This window comes from Nyctereutes procyonoides, unplaced genomic scaffold (assembly GCF_905146905.1).
Source record: "Nyctereutes procyonoides isolate TBG_1078 unplaced genomic scaffold, NYPRO_anot_genome, whole genome shotgun sequence".
NCBI classification, from domain to species: Eukaryota; Metazoa; Chordata; class Mammalia; order Carnivora; family Canidae; genus Nyctereutes; species Nyctereutes procyonoides.
In genome coordinates this window covers 33295375-33303623 of record NW_026575160.1, presented here as the reverse complement: position 1 = coordinate 33303623, position 8249 = coordinate 33295375, and the positions used below count along the sequence as shown (strand labels likewise).

The 8249-nt window shown below is 53.0% G+C and overlaps 1 protein-coding gene across 3 annotated transcripts in view; it reads left to right on the top strand.

Annotated features, from left to right (window-relative positions):
• The first annotated feature begins 5674 nt into the window (after positions 1-5674).
• The window catches only part of FAM3C (FAM3 metabolism regulating signaling molecule C), a 51385-nt gene continuing 48810 nt past the window's right edge, over positions 5675-8249 (top strand). The window contains exon 1 of one of the 3 annotated variants that reach the window (XM_055314622.1): positions 5675-5778. The gene's annotated coding sequence lies outside the window, so the exon portion shown is untranslated. Of the gene's footprint in view, positions 5788-6353; positions 6455-8249 lie in introns of those variants that run through there. The other 2 variants (XM_055314623.1, XM_055314626.1) reach the window with 2 other exon arrangements.

Here is an 8249-nt window from a genome sequence, read left to right as displayed (position 1 = left end):
TGGTTGCTTCTTCTCGGAGGACTTTCTGGCGGACTCTTTTTTTTTTTTTTTTATGGGATGTGGAAAGAAGTGTTTTGGGATGACTTCATGTGAGGCTTATTCATTCGTTTATTTAGAATTCTATGAATGTCAGGGGTGTAGTCACATTTTCCCGTTCAGTGTGTGGCAGTTAGAAAAGAAAGTATTTGGGCTGATCCGTCATTTTTTTCCCACCTTTGCTTGGCCTTGCAAATACCTAATGGACTATGTGTATGTTATGCGTCTGCAAGGGACGTGATGTGCGTGTGTGTGTGTGTTTAGGCTGATCCATCATTTTTTTTTTTTCGCCTTTCCTTGGCCTTGCAAACAGGTAACACTGCCATAGGAGACTTCAAAAAGTAGTTTTTAGATTCTGGCGCCGAATCAGAAATTTTCCTAGGAGGTAATATTTTATAAAACAGAGTAATAAACGATTCTTCTGAAGAAACCACCAGTGATCTTAATAATTGTTTATAATACACACTTGTGCATGATTTCAGGAAAAGGGAAGTCACTTTGTAGTCATGGCTCCAATACGTATTTTAGATGTGGGTTACCATAGTCACTGTATCATTTAATATGATTTATCACCAAAACGAAAATGCCAAATTTCAGCACACTGGAAGATCTATTAAAAAGATCTAATCCAAACCAGGATCTCCTAGGGAGTAAAATCAGGAAGATATTTAAAAACCCGAATTTTTATGGTATCTAGAGTTTTCTTGTACGTTGCCATAAAAAAGTAGTAATAGATGGAAAACCAGAGTCCTTCTTTAAGCAGAAACATGTGATATGATTTCACTGTATCTTACATATGTTTTATAATGTAAAAACCCACTTATTTTGTATAGACTATGTGCTTATGTATCAAATACAGTGTCATGAAATCTAGGAGAATGCCGGCTTTTAAAGTACACTGATTTGCTCATAAGAGGCATCTAAAGTCAAACTCACAGGAAGAGAAAGTAGGACGGTACCTGTCACGGACTGGAGGGACCACGGAATGGGGAATTATTGTTCAATAACTACAGAGCTTCAGATTTTCAAGATGAAAAGAGTCCTGGAGATGGATGGTAGTGTGGGTCGCACAATAATGTGAATGTACTCGATACGACTGGGCTGTGCTCTTAAAAATGATTAAAATGGCAAAAATGTGTGTTAAAATCGTAAATGTACATCAAATGTGCTATGGGACCTGTGGGTATTCCAGCCTTCTAAAACTTAACTATTCTGCCCTCACAGGTTCCTAGAAAATAGAAAAAAATACAACTATTGACGAACAAAGAGGGTTATGTTTTAGCTCCCCGCAAAAAAGAGCACGGTGACCCCCAAGCTGAGAACCCCTCACTGACGGGAAGGAGGACGCTTTTCCTTCCCCACCCAAATCTTACACTTCTTTTTCACGGACGTACCCCTGCACACGATATCCTTGGGCAGTCACTATTTAAGATACAAAAATGATCATCTGGGAGTCTCCAAGGTCCTCAGAAGAAAGCCCTTATTGCGTCCTTGAATTTGAGTTCGGGTGTCCGGGCGCGTCCCGGCCGGGCCCCCTTCGGGGATCCATTCATACTTCTCCTCGTGAGAACGTCGGTAAAGCCAGAGAAATGTCAGGGCTGCAACACGAAAGGCAGTGAGAGCGGGGACAGGCCTGGGGACGTGGCCCTGGGCCGGGGCCTGTCCTTGGCAGGAACACCCGGGAGAGGAAAGGGGGGGCACTTAGGGCGAGGCATCTAGCAAAAGGGCCAGCCGGCAACCCGGGCCTACGCAGGCTGTGAGAAGCGCCGTCGGGAAGCGTGGAGTCCGCGTAGACAGACACCTAGGGCTCAGCCGGGGTCAGCTGGCGACCGTCCGGCCCGCGCAGGAGGGGGCCGGCGGGCTGCGAGGTGACACTAGCGACGCGGGGCCTACACCACCAGGCCCAGGTGGCCCGGGAGGCCTGCGGCACATTTCTGGGAGCATTCTGGGGTCTCCAACTCGCACCCGGGGGGGTGGGATGTTACCAGACAGGTATCAGATTTGACGCTTTTATTCTTGTTTTTATTATTCTACCTCTGTTTCCCGCCCCCCCCCCACCCCAACCCCCTGATATTTTCAAAAAGCTATGCGAGTTTCTGGCCGCCTCTCTACGGGGTCGACTTTATGATCCAGTATAAACATGCTTTAATATTTCAAAGTAATCCTACTCCCAGAGCTGGTCAGCTTTGTTGTTGTTTTTTTTAACAAACTTTTCTTTCCACGTTTCAGTTTTCTATTGCTATGTGAAAAAAAAATACTACATGATTCGGCAACTCCAAACAACACAAACAGCTATTTCCCAGGATTCTGTGGCTCTGGCTGGTCTCAACCAGGAGGCTCCCAGGCGGCACCGTGTGGGGTCACTCACGGGTCCGCGGCCCCGATGACTTCACTCCCACACCTAGGACCTCGGGCAGGCTGTCTGGGGTGGGTCGTGCCGCACGAGGTCTTGGTCTCTCTCTGCGGTTTCTCCTTCTCCAGGAACCTCGTCCGACCGTCCCTATATGGTGACTGGCTCCCAAGGCAGTGGAAATGGAAGTTCCAAGGCTCAGCAGTCACACAGCATCGCTTCCAGCATATTCTGTGTATCAAAAAAAAGTCCCAGGGCCAGCCTAGGTTTGAGAGCAAGGCACGCAGACTGTACCCCTCGACGGTAAGAGTGGCGTGATTTGCAGGGATGGGAGGAATTGGACTCGCAGGCAGTGCACTAGTGCAGGTAGACGAGACTGATGCCCAAGGGAATCAAAATGGGTCCAATTTGAGAATGGGTCCGGTTAAAGTTCTGAGGCTTTTCATCAAGTTTCTTTTTTTTTTTTTTTAAGATTTTATTTATTTGTGAGAGAGAGAGAGGCAGAGACACAGGCAGAGGGAGAAGCAGGCCCCATGCAGGGAGCCCGACGCGGGACTCGATCCTGGGACCCAGGGGCACGCCCTGGACTGAAGGCAGACACTTAACCGCTGAGCCACCCAGGCTGCCCTCATCAAGTTTTATATTTAACAATATTATGTAATCCGTATATGGGAAATAGTGCAGTATGTTAGGGTTCTACATAAATCTCTGCCATCATCGAAGAGAAAATGAACTTTTCTTCCCAAGTACGCATGAGGTGGGCTGGGCTCTGAGGCTGAGCATGTGGGTTCGAATCTCGGCTCCATCACGTACTAGCAAGGGGACCTCGGGCAGTTTTCCCTTTCCCTCTCACATTTTCTCCTCTATACTTATAGGATTGTCCTGAGGATTAAACGAGCTCACATAGCTACGCTACTCAGCAAGGAGCCTGGCACACGGTAAATATGTAATAAATATTGGCTGTAAAAATACAAATTATTAATGCGTATTATCATGTCACATAGCAACAACACCTGTTTGGATTAAACCTCCCAGAGCTGCAAAGAACTCTGTTCTCTGTAGTCTCATTAAACTTAATCACTAATCTTGATTACTTCCTGACTCTCCTACCTCTTGCCAAGTAAAAAGGTAGGTGAAACACCGGGTTGCTGAACAGGTGTTCCAAAAAAAAAAACAAAAACAAAACAAAAAAAACAAAAAAACAACAACAAAAAAAAAAAAAACCACCAACTTTTTTTTTTTTTTTTTTTTTTTATGATAGGCACACAGTGAGAGAGAGAGAGTCAGAGACACAGGCAGAGGGAGAAGCAGGCTCCATGCACCGGGAGCCCGACGTGGGATTCGATCCCGGGTCTCCAGGATCGCGCCCTGGGCCAAAGGCAGGCGCCAAACCGCTGTGCCACCCAGGGATCCCAAACCGCCAACTTTTAACGATTGCAACTCATGTGAAGAAATATAGTTTACGTTGCAACACAGGACACTGTCACCCAGACACTCACCCACACCTGATACAAACGAACAAATGTTTCATGAACCGACACTTAGCGTCACCTTGTGCTGTGAATGCTGAAGCTTTTGTCGTATTCCGTTCAATTTGACAACAGAATATCGGTTGTGATCCACTAGTATTATCTTCATTACCTACTGAGGGGCTCTAATCTGTATATCGTGGCCACGGGCACGTAGCCTATTAAATGCAATTTCAAACCATAAATTGTTCCAAGTATGGTTGCTGTAAGAATACGGCCCGGGTCACGTCTACACGGGCCAATTCAGCTAAGGATGGGAAAGCTGCTGCATAAATAAGGCCTGACATCCTTTTCAAGAGGTTTCAGAAATTCTTTCGGTGGGACACGGGGGGTCTGGGGGGAAACGTGTACAGTACATGTTGTGGGTTTAGGCACCGTAAGAAATAAAACATCTCGGGGAGCCTGGGGGGCTCAGCCGGTTAAGCACCGGACTCGCGATTGCTGCTCAGGTCCTGATCTCAGGGTCCTGGGCCTGTACCCCAAGGGGTTCCCCACTCAGCTGGCCGTCAGCTTGAGGATTCCCTCTCTCTCCCTCTCCCCCTACTCTGCTCTCTCTCTTTCTCTCAAATAAATAAATAAATCTTTAAAAAAGAAACAAAGCGCCTCACTGTCTGGAGCTGGACGGACCCAGGCTGGAACTCTAGCTGCACAGCTCACTGCCTCGTACTTGCGAGCAAGTCATTCAAACTGGGTTTTGGAGTCTTGATTTTTTTTGTTTTAACTTGTTAAGAGTGACACGCAAATAACGTCTATTTTGCCTGAGTCGTGAGCCTTAAGGGAGAACACACCCAGCACACGCCCAAGGGGCCTGCAAGGTCCTGGGCACCAGGGGGGCTCCAGAGGGCCTGGTCGCCTCCCCCTGCGGGTTCCCCGCTATTGTTTAGGTTCGTGTTTTATACTTTTGGAGAAAAGCTAAGGCTTCGTGGGACACTAACCACCGTGAGGCCCTGTTAAGCCCAAGGCAGCGTAGTCTCCCCGGCCACGTGCTGTCCTGATGGCCTAGGGGCGCTTCACAGTCACCCCGCTCCCCCCCCCCCCCCCCCCCCCCCCCCCCCCCGCAAGGCCTGGGCCTGGGCCTCGGCAGGAGGGGATGTGCGGGCCCCGCCCAAGGGCCGGAGCCTGGGGCCCACCCAGCCCCGACCCTGGGGCCCGACCCTGGGACCCGACCCTGGGGCCTGACCCGGGGAGCCGGGGGGGGGGGGGGGGCTCTGTCCTTGCAGGCCCCGCACACCCGCCGCCTTGCCCCCGGCCCGGGTCCCCTGGCACCTGCCCGCCGCACCCTCGCCCTCACCGCTTCTCCGCACACTCCTGCCTTTAAGGTCGGGATGCGGGGACGCGGAGGACGGCGGACCTGGCCTCGCACTGCCCCTCCCCGGGCCCCGCGGCCCCCCAGGCGGCACGTGCAGGGACCCCCCCCCCCCCCCCCCCGTGCAGCGAGTGCAGGGGCCCCCCGGGGCGGCAAGGGCAGGGCAGGGCAGGGCAGGGCACCCCCCCCCCGGGGGACAGCAAGGTCAGGGCCCCCTCCCCCCCCCGCCCGCGCAGCCCCGCCCCGCCCCGCCCCGTGCGCCCCCGCCCCCGCCCCCGCCCCCCTTCCCGCGGGCCGCGCGGTCCTCCACCGCCAGGGGGCGCGCGCGGCTCTCCGGCGCGGGGCGCGGGGCGCGGGGCGCGGAGGCGGAGGCGGCGGGGGCGGGGGCGGGGGGCCGGGCGGCGCGGGCTTCCTCCGGGCGGGGCGGGGCGGGGCGGGGCGGGGGCGCGGAGGAGCCCGGGAGGAAGCGGCGGCCGAGCGGCGGCGGTGCGGGCGGCCTCCGGCAGGACTCGGCGCTCAGAGGCCGGAAGGCCCCGCCGGAGGGCGAGTCGCGGCGGGTGAGGCGGGTGAGGCGGCGGGGGCGGGGGCGGGGGGGCGGGGCGCTCGCCCGGGGCGTCGTGGCGCATCCCGCGGGGGGGTGGAGGCCGCTGCTCCCCCTTGCACCCTCCCCTGCACCCCCCTGCTCCCCCCTGCTCCCCCCTGCTCTCCTCCCTGCTCCCCCCCGCTCCCCCTGCTCTTCCCCCTGCTCCCCCCCTGCACCCTCTCCCTGCTCCCCCCCTGCACCCCTTCCCCCTGCACCCCTCCCCCTGCACCCTCCCCCTGCACTCCTCCCCCCTGCACCTGGCCCTCCGCGGTTGCCCCCGCCTGGGGGCCTGGGGGGTTGGGGGGGTCGGGTTCGGCCCGCGGAGGGAGACGGAGCGCGGCCACTGCTGGGGCGGCGAGGGCGGACCTGCTGCTGCCTCGGCCCGGGGAGGGGGGGAAGGGGGGGCCTTGGCTCCCTTGCAAAGTTTGAGGCCTCCCGACCTGGAGGCACTTCTCCTCCCCGGCACCACCGAGCTGGCACCACCGAGCTGGCACCACCGAGCTGGCACCACCGAGCTGGAGCTCGCGGACACCCGGTGCCACCCGGGAACGCGCTGCTCCTTCCTGGGCTGCTGCCCACAGAATTCCCCAGGGGGCCAGGGTTAGGGACCTTGCACCTACAGAGCACACGTGTCCAGCGCAGGACTCCAGGTAGCGACCTTCCCCTTGTGTGTCACCGCCCCCCCCCCCCCCGCCGAGTTCCGCGTCATACAGAGCCGCTGTCTAACCCACAGAACCTTTTTCTCTCCCTTTCCCAGGAATCTATGGATACAAGGTAGGACACTGTAGTACCGGGTTGCTTCCTGGGCGCTGAGCCCAATGCTCTCATACCTGTTGGTTTCCCAACAAGCCAAAGAGTTAGTCCTTTTATCTTTCTTATTTTTGCAGGTGAAAATGGGGGGCTCCTCTAGAGGTTAAGTGAAGGTCGATGGTGACGGTCGATGCGGGACCCTCTTGGGCCCTTCCCGGCCTTGGGGCGCCCGTGATATACTGTTAGATGCTACAGGGTTTGGGAAACTTCACTAATATTCATGTTGTGCATTGTACGGGGTGCAAAGGGAGCTCCATTTAAGTCAGAAAATAAAGTTCCTGGCTTAGGCTCTTCAACACGAAACGGGCAGAATCAGAGTCCGTTGGGTCATACCATTAATTGTACCTCTTTCTAAAGGCTGCCAGCGGTTTACTGAGGTTCCCCCCCCACACACACACCCCTCCCCAATCTTATGCAGGTGTTACAAGCTTTGTTTCACAAATTTCCGTCTAATGTCTTGCCAGCTCACGGAAGACTAGCATTTCTTGACAGTGAAAAGTAAAAAGAGTTCCATGGAGTGATTCTCAACCTGGGGATCTCTTAGAATCAAACACGAATGAGGCTTTTTAAAAAAGACCCAGGCCACATTCCTTCAGAATCCCCATGGTAGGGGGACTTGGGTTTCAAAAGGGAATCACAAGGAGACTGTGCAAAAGCCACTTTCAGAAGGGACTTAGAAGATACTTTGTTACAGTCACCAAGTTTGGATTGCTACCTTAAGCATTAGTGACTAATGTTTCATAATTAATGAAGACACATTAAAAACGAAGGTGATTGCAGAGGAGGGGCTAAGGGCTAAGAGATTATTGAATGGCAAAAAGTAGCATTGTCAGTTTTGGATCATCAGAGTTTTGCCTTTTGGTTTTTCCTCCCCCACACACATATTTTAATCCTATACGATGTCCCTGTTCAAAAATTTCTATATTCATTTAAAAATATTCAAGCGCCCAGTACGTGCCGATTATTATAGGTATCACGGATGCTAAGAATAAGACAGCCTGGGCCTGCACAAAGCTGTTTTCTTTGAGGCAGTGAGTCTTTCTCTCTCTCTTTTTTTTTTTTCATTTTTATACCCATTTCTTAAAGCTGAAAGATGCAAGACCCAAGAACCAACAAATTTTGGCCCGAGGTCGCACAGAAATCCATTTGGCTCAGAGCTTCGCACAGTAGCGAACATTTGTTTTGTACTTAGTCCAGGAGGGTTCCTTCCTTGGGATCACAAAGCCTGGGTTTAAGCAGTAATTCTTGATTAGGTGCTTCACGAATGGCATCGACTGAATTCTTGAATCCCGTGCAGTGCCTTTTTTTTCCCCCCTTAATTTGGGGAGATTGAGCAAGATCCTCAAGATATTTAAGCTTTAGGAGGTTTTTGTGATTTTTATTCAGCTCCTAAAATACAGTCAGCTGACCTTCTCTCAGAGGAGGAAATTCAGTCTCCACCGCTTACCCCACTGGTGTTCTTTCAATCTCTTTTTCTGTGGCCTCTTCCATTTGATTGAAGCGATTCTAAGATGACTTACGTCTCCCTGATTTCTTTTTTTTTTAATTTTTATTTATTTATGATAGAGAGAGAGAGAGGCAGAGACACAGACAGAGGGAGAAGCAGGCTCCGTGCACCCGGAGCCCGACGTGGGA